General features: G+C 38.6%; 1 long non-coding RNA gene across 1 annotated transcript; it reads right to left on the bottom strand.

Annotated features, from left to right (window-relative positions):
• Nucleotides 1–3231: 3231 nt before the first annotated feature.
• Nucleotides 3232–5042, bottom strand: LOC130209567 (uncharacterized). Its single transcript, XR_008834643.1, has 5 exons — nucleotides 4509–5042; nucleotides 4024–4131; nucleotides 3617–3684; nucleotides 3463–3485; nucleotides 3232–3279 (listed from the first exon to the last, which is right to left on the bottom strand). It is a non-coding gene; the product is annotated as an uncharacterized LOC130209567 (long non-coding RNA).
• Between the last annotated feature and the right edge of the window lie 9369 nt (nucleotides 5043–14411).

Consider the following 14411-nt stretch of genomic DNA (forward strand, 5'->3'; position numbering starts at 1 on the left):
TAAGAAAAAAAACCGTAAAAAGAAGGTCAAATGAGTGGCAGCTACGGCTGCCAAACAAAAACCGTAAATTTAAGGTAAAATACCTTACTTCAAATAAAGGACGAAAACCATAAATTTACAGTAATTTTCATTAAAGATTTTGCAGTGAAATACTGTTTTTTTACAGATTTTTCCTGTAATATTACAATCAAACACCTTAATTAAAGTGATATTTCTATAGGTTCTGCAGTGAAATACTGTTATTTTACAGATTTTTCCTTTATTATTACAGTCAAATACCTTCAATAAAGTGATATTTCTAAAGCTTCTGCAGTGAAATACTGTAATTTTACAGATTTTGCCTATATTATTACAGTCAAATACCTTCAATAAAGTCATATTTCTAAAGCTTCTGCAGTGAAATACTGTAATTTTACAGATTTTGTATGTATTATTACAATCAAACACCTTCAATAAAGTGATATTTCTCAAGGTTCTGCAGTGAAATACTGTAATTTTACAGATTTTGTATGTATTATTACAATCAAACACCTTCAATAAAGTGATATTTCTCAAGGTTCTGCAGTGAAATACTGTTATTTTACAGATCTTTCCTATATTATTACAATCAAACACCTTCAATAAAGTGATATTTCTAAAGGTTCTGCAGTGAAATACTGTGATTTTACAGATTTTTCCTATATTATTACAATCAAACACCTTCAATAAAGTGATATTTCTAAAGGTTCTGCAGTGAAATACTGTGATTTTACAGATTTTTCCTATATTATTACAATCAAACACCTTCAATAAAGTGATATTACTAAAGGTTCTGCAGTGAAATACTGTGATTTTACAGATTTTTCCTATATTATTACAATCAAACACCTTCAATAAAATGATATTTATAAAGGTTTTGCAGTGAAATACTGTGATTTTACAGATTTCTCCTGTACTATTACAAGTGTTCAATTATTATGAAATATAAGCTTTTGAGATTACTGTGAAAAATCTAAATACATTGAAACATCTACAAAACATTCAATGTTTCAATTAAAGTAGGGGTTAGAAACTGAATTACATATAAAGTACACACCAATATTGATTTTAAAACATTTTATTTAATGTACATTTTCAAAATCAACCAATTATTCACTATCAGTTGATAAGTGAAAGCAAAACATACCACAAAAGGTCCATAATTGTGGGCGGCTGTAGCTCAGTGGGGTAAGAGGGCCGTCCTGCAACCCCAAGGTTGTCGGTTCGATCCCCGCTCTCCCATTAGTTGCAAGTCGAAGTGTCCTTGAGCAAGGCACTGAACCCCAGTTGCTTCCTGGGCGCATCACTGCAGCCCACTGCTCATAATAACTAAGGATGGGTTAAATGCAGAGAACTAATTTCCCTTGGGGATTAATAAAGTATATTTCTTCTTCATAAATATTTACCAGAAGTGACAGTGCAGATAAAGAACAATCTTCCAAATTTCCAGTAATCAGCCAGATCCTCGGTGCATCTGGGGGGAAAAAGGAAGAAGGACAAACAAATTCACTGGAAAGTCCTGAGAAAGTTGGCTTTCATTTCTTCCCATTCCTTTAAACAAACTTAAACTAACTATTTTGAAATTGTCTGTACCAATTGACATTCTGTCAATCTGAACAGTCAGCTTTGAGAATGATAGTAATTAAATGACTACCTATTTAAAGCTGCACGCAGTGCATGTCTTAGCACTTCCATCAGAAACATGTGAATCACGAAAAGAAGAAAGACGTGGATTCACAACAATGGGCACGTTTCACAGATGTATCATAGCAAGGTAAACACACTTGTAGCTAAACAAAAAAAAGAAGCTAATTGATACATCTAGATCAAACCAACCACCGATAATTATATTGTGACATGTCTGAGGGTCTTTTCCTCAATGCCCCTTTAGAAATAAAAAAAGGGTAGATGATGATAATGATGACGACATGTCTTTGAAAAGTATGCTAACTCTACGGTGGCCCTGAGAGATCAACACACTGCCACTTAAGAAAACACATGCAAAAAGACAAAACACAGGCAAGTTAAGATTAAACTTTAGCAATTTGACAACACATGTCCAGTATTTAGAAAACATGCCGCAAATACAGAAAACAGAAGTGTTTCCAAAGGACAATGGTGCTGAGCACGGTTTGAACATGTTTGTTGCTGCTAGTTTGAGACTCGTGAAGTTATTGAAGTGACGTCGGCTCCGTATACCATCTGTTTATGTTGGGAACTGACTTTGCTGCTGCTTTACTCTGCACGTAAAGTGACCGCTGCACGCAACTCATAGGACTTTGCAGAGCGAAAAGCAGAATTCAATCTCATATGACCTCATCTTCAAAATTTAAAAGTTACGTTAACTGTAGCTTGCATAATAACCATATAAGCAATAACTTTATGGTGGTGATAGTAGTACGAGGTATGTTCATTTCAGGTAAGGTAATAGTGGTCTGTTTGGGGATTTTTCAAGGAAAGAAGTCTCATGGGAATGCTTGGCTTACTGTAGACTATACGTCTGTATATTTTTTTTGTCTAATAATGCCTACATGAATATGATGCAGGCTACAGGCTGTCTGTCCACACTGTTAAACCGGATAGTACAGTTTAAAATCTGTGAAATCTCCTCAGAAATAATCAGAATGACTGATATAATTCAGCTTTTCCGCTCTGCAAGGTCCTGCGAGGTGCATGCAGCTCACTTTCCGGTGAGTAGAGCAGTAGCATATTGTAGGTCCACAACGTAAACAGATGATACAATACCCGATTTCAATAACTTCATGAGTAACAAACCATAGCAACAGCAAGCCTGTCCAAGTTGTGTTCATCACGATTTAGTGTCCTCTTGAAACACTTTTTCTTAATTTGCAGCGCTTTTCTGTACCGTGTTGTGTCGTCTGAATTTGCAGTGCTTTTTCTAAATGCTGCACATGTGCTGTCAATTTGATGAAGTTGTTTTCTTAATTTGCTTGTGTTTTGTCGATTAGCATGTTTTATTAAGTTGCAGTGCCCTGACCTCTCAGGGCCACCGTACAACTCAAAGGAAGGCCAAGGAAAAGCTCCTCAGTTTTTTATGGCCAGTGGAAGAACTGTCTTAAAAAAGTGCTTTGCTCAGATCATTAAAGTACTTGAGAAATCATATCTAATATTAATCACAATGTAAGGTTTTGCAATAGTGGTTCAAATGGACTAATATCTTTTATATATGCTGCAGTGGATACTTACAGTGATGGACTTTGGGTGTTTCCCCCCGTCAATGTTGTTCCAATCCTTATTGAGCTGAAAAATATAAGAAAGTTTCGTGTAATTAGCTATTATCAGTGTTGAAAAGGGTAATGTGAAAATGAATCAGAAAAAACTGCCACCACATATTTCGTGCATGCAGAAAGTATTCAGACTTTTCACTTTTTCCCATTTTGTTATGTTGCAACCTTATGATAGAATCATTTGAATTAATTTTACCTCATCAATCTACACTCAATACCCTGCAATAAAGAGAAAACTGAATTATCACATTGACATACGTATTCAGACCCTTTACTTGGTACTTAGTTAATGCACCTTTGGCACGGTTAAAGCCTCGTCTCTTCGATAAAACGCGACAAGCTTTACACACCTGGATTTGGGGATGTTCTGCCATTCTTTTCTGCAGATCCTCACACGCTCTGTCAGGTTGGATGGGGACTGTTGGTAAACAGACATTTTCAGATCACTAAAAACAAATCACAAACCTATAAGTGACCATGGAAGGTGAACTCAGTTTTAAGAATCATATCACCAGCATCACCAAGGTGCCTTTTTCCAACTCAGAAACATTTACAAAAATTAGAGGCTTTATTTCCCAGTCTGACTTAGAGTAACTCATGCATGCATTTGTTTTGAGCAGGCTTCTTAAATGAACACAACACATTTTTACAGTATGTATGTGTGTATTGTTTCTGTTTAAATGCACATGTTTGCTGTTTTATATTGTTTTTTGTAAGAACAAATCCTATCTCTCTTATGTCTTGTCTGTTTGCTTACCTGTCCCTGAGTGGAATTATGTGCCCCACCATCCAGTGGTATCTTGTCACTCCTAGTTCTTCAGCCTTCTCATGATCTTGCAGGCCATGCACTGCTCAGGGTCCAGTGCTGTGTGCAGTACGGTTCGAAAAAGTGAAGAATACTGTCAATTATATCCATGTCACCCACCCTAAACCACATTCAAGTATGTTTTCTGGTTGTGAGACAGAATCATGCCAACAAGCTAACGTTACCTGAAGCTAGTTTACTTAACTAGCTAACCAAACTCTTTGTAACAGTCCGTTTATCCACCTATAGCATTATTTAATCCATTATGAACTGTATTGAACACACTAATTAACTGATTTTAATGTAATAACATTACTTTTAAACATGTAAAATGATTAATTTGTTTCCATATGTCTAAATGAAATATGTTTAAACTATGCTAAACAGAAAATTACATAAGGTTGTTTCAGAAAGTAACAGTGAAAATGTTTTCTTACCTGATATCTTCAATAATTTTGCAGGATATCAATTCACGTAACTTTGCTGGTCACCACATCCCGTATGATCCTTCCTCTGTGTCCCAGTCTTTCTTTCTCCGTTGACATCCCACAAGTTAAAATCGCAGGCATATGTAAAATACTTCAGGTAATAATGCAGGTAGGTCAACAGCAGACACTAGCAGACCTGCCGAGTAGCGCCTGCCCCGCTGCGGCTTCCCGCTCAAACAGACGTAATTTCAAATCCGAGGCGCGGACAGTTCTCATTGGCCAGTTCTCTGAGTGACAGGCAGATTATCCAATCATGTTCAAAGCAACGTGGGGAGACAGCCAATAGCAATGGTTTTAGCGTGGTAACATAACAAATATAGAAAAAGATGACTTGTTTTGAAAGAAACTAAAGAAATGTCTGTATTTAGTTGTATTTATAGGCTGGTATATTCAATTAACTCTTTCCATTGCAGTGTATGAATACAAATGAAATACTATATGGTAAAGTTGTAATAATACCTATAGGTTAACACAAACACACATAGACACATGGTAGGCTATATATATATATATTTCCACACTTAGTATGTTTTAAGGCCGGCTGAGAGGGGCGACGGTTGGTCATTCAATTCCTTTGTAGTATACTTACTAGTCTACAGTCAACAGAACTCCAACACATTGATCCATATGAAGCGTTTCCTCTACATTGAGTCTACTCAGAAGTGGTAGATTATTATTTGTATTATTACTATTATTTCCCCGGTTAGCCTCAACACAAGAACACACAAGTAGAGGCCCAGTGTTTAGTGGTTCTTTAATTAAAGAAAATGAAGCACCCAAATATTTAAAAAAAGTTTTAGTGCCATTCCCTGCACAATAACCCAAATGAGGACTGATGACGGCAATTGAGATGGAACAATCAACAATAATCACTGCATATATTGCTTATCGCTGGATTGATATCATGGTGACATTCTATTTACATTCAGATGGCCCATAGTATGACCCTCTTGCATTTTAACAAATCCCTGACCTTTCCTTTAGAACCACCAAAATGCCAACTGTGCAAACATGACAATGTCATTTCCCCCTAACTGTGTTGCAGTGTTATGCGGCAGGTTGGTTTAGAGTTCAGCCTTTGCCCACAGCAACACTCATTTGCCAACATGGCCATTATCCCATACAAGTTGCAACATGTTTTCAAACTTTTAATCGCATGTAGCAAGTCAATCCATTGCGAAGCCATTTCTCCCTCTTCTTGTCTTTATTCTTCTGCATAGCTCAAATCCAGCAGATCCAAGGTGTTGGCCAAAGTAGTTCGGCCATTAGCCATCCTTTATATGGGACAATGTACATTTTAATTGTTCAACTGCTCACTGTAGACAGTGAATGTCTTTAAAGTATTTTAGTTGTCTATGGAAGCAAGGTAGATTCAACAGTAATTGTGCAGTTTGATAATGCACTACAGCATCATCTCCAGGCTAAATTGGTTGAGTATAACTTCGGGATCTCTGCCAATTTGCGTCAAAACGATGAAAAGGCTGATTTAACCCCGCAAATACCATACATTTTTGGAGGCACATTCAAGACTACTTGAGCTCTGCGTCCAGGCTGAAAAGGTTGAATTAAAGGCAGCCAACAACGCTGTTTCTCGGATAAAGAAACTGCTGTCCTCAATTCCCCCGGCTAAATGCAGTCTTTGGCTGAATTACGCATGCCCAAGACAGCATGCACTGCAGCAGCACAAGGCCTACTTTCTTAGGGCTAAACTCCCCCTCTTTCACCGTTGTGTGGATGCCCAAGACTGCATGCACTATAGCAGCACTGGGCCTCAATCACATGGGCAAAGGTTACTGTCTTTTGCCGGCTAAAGGACGCCCAAAGTAGCAAGCAACTATGGCAGAATCGGGCCTCCGTCGTTAGGGCAAACCCAGTTAATTTAACCGGCCTGGAAGTGTCCATGTGGGCATAAATCTCTATAATACAGGCCAAACTCACCCTCTATTTTTTACTTGCACAACTTGGAATGTGGAAATCAAATGTTTTTCATAGCAGTCATTTTCAATATTTTGAACAGTAAAGGCCTATTCCAGTTCAATGTAACACAATTAATATCACAGATAGCAAACTGACTCCCTCCCGGATGCATCATAGGCTCCGGATCAGTGGCTAGATGTACAGCCGTGCACCCATATTCATTCAATTTGGATCCTTCCATAAAGCAGCTCATTTGGCCCGGATCAATTACTTTACATACCGACATATATTTAATATGCATCAATGGGGAAAAAGAAATGCAATCGGAAATAATATCAAAACAGTTTATTAAAAGGACATCAAATTATTTCTTGTACATGTATGAATCATATTTATTTATAATTAGTTCGAGACAATATATACACACATACATATGGAGTAAAACTATAGCTCACATTAGAACACAAGAGCTACAACTAATACAACCATAAATACCGACCACCTAACCCAAATACCACAATTCTCCCAGAGAATAGGTCGCAGTGGCCTCAAGTGAATGGTGGAACTTCCAACTGAGAACTGGTGTGTGTATATATATTATATATAAAAATATAAATATATATTTTTAATTCTGTTCAGTGTGGGGGATGTCGACAGTAGCACGCCTCCTGGAGCTACCCCGGTTTGCTGCCAGGTTGAACCACCTAATGGCATGCTTTAGAATCTGTTCATCAGTGGATGCATGTGTGGCATGATTCTTTCTGACGGCATCTGTAATCACACAAGCAGATACAAAATCTCATGAATCCTCAGTGCAACATAGAGCAGAAATGCAGTCTAAAATCTAGTAGCTGTCTGGCACTTAAGGTGTGCTATGCTATATTTAGAGCCAATATATCATATAACTATTAAGTAAAGATATAGTCGAGTAACATTTACCCAAGTAGAGAATAAAGTTGCAATTCAAACATTTTATTTAGCACTGTTAAAAAAAGATCTGGGAAAGATGGTTATTCGTAAGTTTGAACACTACTCAAGACCTCTGGGTGAATCCAAATTGTTTTAATTAAATATGAGTTACTTACGCAGGAGCAAAGTCTTAGATGTCATTTGACAGAATAATTTTTTTCCATTCATTCGAGGATGTTCCACGTTTGGCATCATGTCGTCCGATCGTTGCCAGGGAGGAAATCGAGAAAGTACGATTAATATTTGATACTTTACAGAATGTTTGAAAAAACATTTCCATCAAACATGGTATTGTCTAGTGTTAATTACATACAATAGATTTTAATCAGCTTTGCGTGAGATTCTTAAAACAAAAAAACTCACCACTCATTAGAATGTTGACGGGATCTTTGAGCCGTTGCTCAAAAAGGTCCACTTCCTCCATTGTGGTACACGGAAACGGGTCTCTCACCTCTGTAATTGTCTCCAGCATGCCTAGGATTTGAACTGGAACAGCTATATAAAAAAACGATTAAGAGATTTTACATAAAATATGGAAATATCAAGTTTTATACAATTTAATTAATGCAATCATAATAATCATATTCACTTGGATTCAATGTGACAGTGTGTATTGCATGTCATGTATCCAATTAACAATTGTTAACATTTAAAAAAATTAAATGATGAAAAGGTTCAATTTGAATCCCATAGCCGTTTGAGGTGTTGCTCACCACAGCAGGCAATGGTGTCTGAACCACACCATGCCCCTCGCCAGGTGGGCGTGTCCCCCTGGCGTGTTCGCTGTCCTGCTGGTTATGGAGTACATGGAATAGTTAGGAGGAGGCAATGATTGAGGGACAACTGTCCCGCTAGTGGTTGGACCCCTGTTTTGTGGGGAATTTTCATTTCACTGTCTCCATCCGAGTCTCCATAGAAATGGCTAGAAAGAGATAGAAAACTAATTGGTCATACTATAAAAATGAATGACAGACGCTTTATTTTATTAAGGTAAAAGTGTTCTAAAGAATAAAATGTATACACATTTACTCACACCGGCATTGGCTTCCTCTTTAGGAATTGCCTCCTCTTCTGACTGGAGATCTGATGTGTCTCAAGACATATTTCCACCAAGTAATTATCTAAAAATTAAGTCACATAAACACAATGAAAAAGTACAGAATTATAAACAGAACAATGTGATTAAAATGTTGTTTCCCCCAACATATATAACAGTGATTTTTTATATCCGTTTAAAACGGCCAATTAATACAATATTAATATAATACCGCATGATCCAATTACTCTGACGTCATGTGTCTGCCAGTCTGGTCCAGGTTGTTCGGCGCTTCTGACAGCCTTGTCCACCCTTTCGCCCTCGGATAATTCGGCCAACAGTAGCAGTAGTGCCACAAAGCTGGTATAGCTTTATGGCACTACTGCTACCGTTTTGTTAGTCAAGAATTCTATGAAGTGGAACATCCTGAATTACAGAGGAAAGAAACAAACAGTGTCACTTGTCACAGAAATATAACCTTCTGTTCCAAGAACTTTGAAAAAAATAATATTTTGCAACTATTAAAGTTCTTAATAACCAGGAGTATGAAAATGTGTGTTTGACAACACGAGGTATACCGTAAAAAGAGATTAAACGGCAATAATAGGCGTGTTATACACATTGAAGAGAAGAAACTTTACTGAACAGTCAAAGTTGTATTCAGTTTCCCATCAATCACAGTGATGTAGTCAAAACATCTTGACGGACCCTCCGTCTAATGGTGGAGCTGGAGACAGGCCCATTCTTTCTGTTCATTTTATCTAAAACAAACCAAAATACAAACAATGTTTGAAATGCATCTATTCTTTCAGGAAATATACAATATCTATTTGTTCTCAATTGTATTAATTTGTAGTGCTTATATAGCATGTCAAGTCATTTTTATAAAAACACTGTTACGGATGCGTGGTGTGGAGGACCCAAACGCAGCAGGAGTTTCACGAAAAACTGAGTTTATTCTCAGTACAGGAACACGGACAACACCACACGGGAACGAAAAAAGACGATCTGACACCAGACAAACAGAAGGACACAGATTAAATACACAGGGGAACGAGACACAGGTGGAAACAATCAGGGCGTGTCTGGAAACAATCAGGAAAGAAACAGACAAGCACAGGGAGGAAGAGCAGGAAACAGGAAACGAGACAGGGACTTCAACATAAAACAGGAAACACACAGATCCTAACAAACACTACGCTATTAAGATAGTATTTTAATGAATTAATACAAATCTGGTCATTATAAAGTTAAACAGGTTATACGGTTCCTCTCAGATGTGTCTTTAAGTTGCTGTGAAAACATTTCCTTCCAAAGAATGTGTGCTTACCTGAATTGTAGAGATGGCGAACAACAGTGTTGTCACTTCTGTACAACTGTGAGGATGACATTGCAAATTCTAAGTTACGTGTTGAGAACTCAATACATGCAGAATTAAATTAAAACAGGTCTGTGCTGGCGCTCGCTATTAGCTCATGAAGCTAGCGCTATTAGCTCGCGAGCTGGCGCCGTTATTAGCTCGCGGGCTGGCGGTTAGCTCGCTCAGCTTCCATCGCGCACCCTTGGGTTGGAGCTTAAGTAACCTAACCACTGACAATTCAGCGCTAGCTGCAGAAGATAGCTCCATGAGAACCACACATGGTAGTTAGCTGGACCAGCCCTGGCAGAGGGACACGTGCAGTAGCAACATCAGCTTATACACCATCACCAACTGTGTGTGATTAAATACGATTTTTTCTTTTAAAACCGGGATGTTACGGTAATAACTTATTTACGTTGAAGTCTAACAATACCTCAAACTTCACAAAGCAATGTTAGCGGCAGCCAAAAGAGGAGGGAACTCTTAAGAAAACGAGCCATAATTCGACAGTAGCAACACAATTCAACTCTTACCTAACTCGTTTCTGGCGCAAAGAGCTGCAGTTTTGAAAATACCAGTTTGAAAAGTCGAAGGGCAACAACGTGGAGCATCCACCGCAGTCACAACGCTGTCTGATGGTGCGCGGATCCGCTGGCATGACTAAACCGAGTGCGACAGGAGGCGGATAGGATCAACTGCTATCTGGGATGCTTCGCACTCCGCTCGTGGTGGTCATTGCCATTGTGACGGTCTTATTTCTAGTTGACACTAAATCCTATATGGCAAGTTTCTGCTGCACTGCTCTCTTGAGGTTGAAACTTTCAAGCATGTTACATGCATTTAGCTGGCGCTTTTATCCAAAAGCGACTTACAGTTAGAAGTTAGATGTCTCGCCCGGGACACCGACACTGGACAAATACTCACGGTCGCCCTATAATGCTCCTATAAAGAACAAGTATCAAAACCTATTATTTCTTCTACTTTGTACTCTTCGGAAATATGCAATATGTTTAATGTAATGACAAAAGTTAGCTACATTTAGATTCAGATTTACAGAGTTTGAATGTAAAAGTACACATTAATATAAATATAATATGATCTGCCTTAAAATTACAAAGAAAATCGTTAAATTGTTAGTATGGACATAAACCTTCATATAAGGAGCTCCACCTTTAATTACAGGTAATAATTGTTGTTTTACATGAATTTGTATGTCATTTAAGAAAACGGTAAAAATACTGTATTAATAATACAGTCATTTTTCTTTACAAAAATGGGAAAAAAATGTTATTTTGTATTATGAGCATAAAACTTAAATTAACAGTTGGGTTGTTAATTTAAAGATAATGTCTGTAATTTCACAGAGTTTTGTATGTAATTTAAAAAGAAAGAAAAATACTGTAAATATTTAGAGTTATTTTCCGTAAAATTAGGATCTTTTTTTACAGTGTAGTTAAAGCAACCCATAAAAAGAAAAAAAATCAGAATGTAATAGCTGACAATAAATTAACTCAAGGTAAAAGAAATGCCTTCCTGAATAAAAAGGTTTTTAGGCCAGTTTTAAAAGAGTTCAGTGTCTGAGTTTCCCTCAGGTGGTCAGGGAGACTGTTCCACAAGCGTGGCGCTGCCGAGCAAAAGGCCCGGTCGCCCATGGTGCGGAGCTTGGTGTCGGGGACCCGAAGGAGCGAGCGGCCTGTGGATCTGAGGGTGCGGGTGGAGGTTAGGGGAGTGATAAGTTCTTGTAGGTAGGAGGGTGCATGTCCGTTGATGCATTTATATGTGAGTACTAGGACCTTGTAGTTAATCCGGAATGAAACAGGAGCCAGTGCAGTGATTGGAGAATGGGTGATATGTGGTCATATTTCCGGACTCCCCTCAGGACCCTGGCGGCGCTGTTTTGGATATATTGTAGTTTGGTGATGTTCTTGTCAGTGATCCCAGTGTAGAGAGAGTTGCAGTAGTCCAGTCTTGAGGAGACAAAGGCGTGACGAGTTTCTCTGCCTGACAGGGTTAAAATGGGGCGGAGTTTGGAGATGTTTTTTAGATGATAAAAGGAGGTTTTGCACAGGAATTTTATATGGTCAGTAAAGGTCAGGTGGGGGTCAAACCGAACTCCCAGATTGGTGATTGTGGAGGAGAGGGGTATGACCTGACTGTCAAGGGTGAGGTGAGTTATGGATGATGTCTGAACCTGGTGTTGAGTGCCAACAAGGAGGGCTTCAGTTTTGCTGCTGTTTAGCTGGAGAAAGTTGTTGCTCATCCACGCCTTTATCTCCCCAAGACAGGCGGTGACACATGACATTGCTGCAGAGGGGTTTGGGGCAGTTTTGATGTAAAGCTGTGTGTCGTCAGCATAACAATGGAAGGACATCCTATGTCTGCTGATGACACGGCCGAGGGGGAGCATGTAGATAATGAAGAGGATTGGTCCAAGCACCGACCCGTTGTGTTTGTTTTTGTCTGAACTAAGGGTAGTGTGCAAGTTTGACGTTTTTTAATTTATTTTCTCAAACTTGGACTCATTAAAATCAAGCAAAGGTCTCCATTATGCTGCAGGGTCTTTTCGGATCAAGTATTCTGACATGTACTGGGATCGCGTCACCGTGCTACAGCAGCTCTACAGGTTGGTTGGGAAAGTATCATTTCAAAACCAAGGGGCCATTTCGAAGTTGTATATTTCACAGAAAAACATAGAATAAAATGCTCAGCATGTTAATAAATGGTAGATGATCAATTACAGGCTACTGCAAAATTGGACAATGTCAACACATTCCAGTTGCTTCGCATTTTGTGTTGTGATGTTCTTGCAGTTAACAAAATACATATAATAAGAGAGAAAAAAAGTTTGTGTAAGAGATTATACGAATGGATCAAAAAATATAGGTCAGTGGAACAATGACTTTGCATGGTTCATTAGGAAAATACATGTTCCTATTTGTGTCTTTATTAAAACCAGGCTTTCCCACAAACATAATACAGGATATTCTGTCCAACACGCTGAAGATTTCAGGCAAATAGACATGAGACATGAGAAGCCCTAGATATGATAGTATCAACATATGTCATGCAATCAGTATCATATATGTTACAGCCACATGTCACACCCAAACAACATCATCTCTTGGGATCTTGAGGCTGCAGCATCGCAAGAACATTCCTGGGCTGGACAACGACCTCTCTTCTATCTGAGCCAAGAACAGCACAATAGGCGCATATATCATGATATTAGGTCATATTTGGTTCAGATAAAAGATGCACGTGTACACACACATGCTCATGCAGGTACACAAAATCGCGGATACGGTTATATGAGGGACGATCCCACAGCTGTGGGTCTTTATTTGTGTTGTGTACAAGTCTTGTTTCAATGTCATAGTCCCTCACATTTGAATGATTCGTTCATCTGTTGTTGATGAATTCAATATGAGGTTTAATACAAAGATCAAGCTGACTGTGATTTGACTCTTGATGAACGATAGTCAGGCTTCTCCTTGCACTTTATTACATTTCCATTATTTATTTAGATTTTTAACAAGTTTCTTTCTTTTTGGTTTTGTAGAGTCTGTGTTGTCTCACTTTTGCCATTGCCCAATTTGTGTTTCTTCTTGTGCTCTCTCTGCAGCAGAGAGCATCGCTCGTGAAATTGAATTGAATAGTCAGAAGAGAGCAATAAAACAGTGTCAGATAAAAACAAAGATATCATGATGTAAAGCATCGACTGGGAGAGTTTAAATAATGTAATTTAATTTATTTTACTTAGCTTGTTATGATTTGGAGTGTTTCCTGTTTTGTTTTGAAGTCCCTGTCTCGTTTCCTGTTTCCCTGCGCTTCCTTCCCTGTGCTTGTCTGTTTCGGTCCTGATTGTTCCCAGCCACGCCCTGATTGTTTCCACCTGTGTCTCGTTTCCCCAGTGTATTTAGCCTGTGTCCTTCTGCTTGTTCTGTGTCTGTTCGTTTTGTTCCTGTCCGGTTCTTGTCCCTGTTCCTGCTAGATCATTAATAATAAATCCTGTGTTATTTTGAGAACTCTGCCTGCTGCGTTTGGGTCCAAACCTTGCATCACACAACATAGCTCTTCTCTTGGAGCCGACACTTTCACCAGCATGGAGTGGTTAAGAGGCGGGTTCCCCTAGTGGCCATCTTTATCAGGTCTTATGGTTGATTGCCATCACCTGCAACAGCGGTCAACAGATCTTGAACTGACCTCAACACATCTGTAAGCTGCAGAAAAGGCCGGCACAGGCTTTACTTTCAGAGCTGACTGAATACTTTATTGGACAAGACACTGACGGCTTTATTTTATGAACAATCTATTGAGTATTTCTAGCTTCTGTTGGATTTCTTTGTCTGGGAAAATTAAAGTGAAAAAATAAATAGTTTAAGATTAATTGCAGCTTCATGCTTTCTTTAGCAGCTATAAGACAGACATAAGAACAGCTGATCTGAGCCATTTCTGACCTCACAGTTTTGGAGCCATTCGTTCTTCTCCCTTCTAGGCCGAGACGCAGCCCCCAAGGTAAAAAAACAATAGGTTTACATTTTCCTGTGCTCCAACTGCAATAAATACACTT

This window comes from Pseudoliparis swirei, chromosome 19 (genome assembly GCF_029220125.1).
Source record: "Pseudoliparis swirei isolate HS2019 ecotype Mariana Trench chromosome 19, NWPU_hadal_v1, whole genome shotgun sequence".
Lineage (NCBI taxonomy): Eukaryota > Metazoa > Chordata > Actinopteri > Perciformes > Liparidae > Pseudoliparis > Pseudoliparis swirei.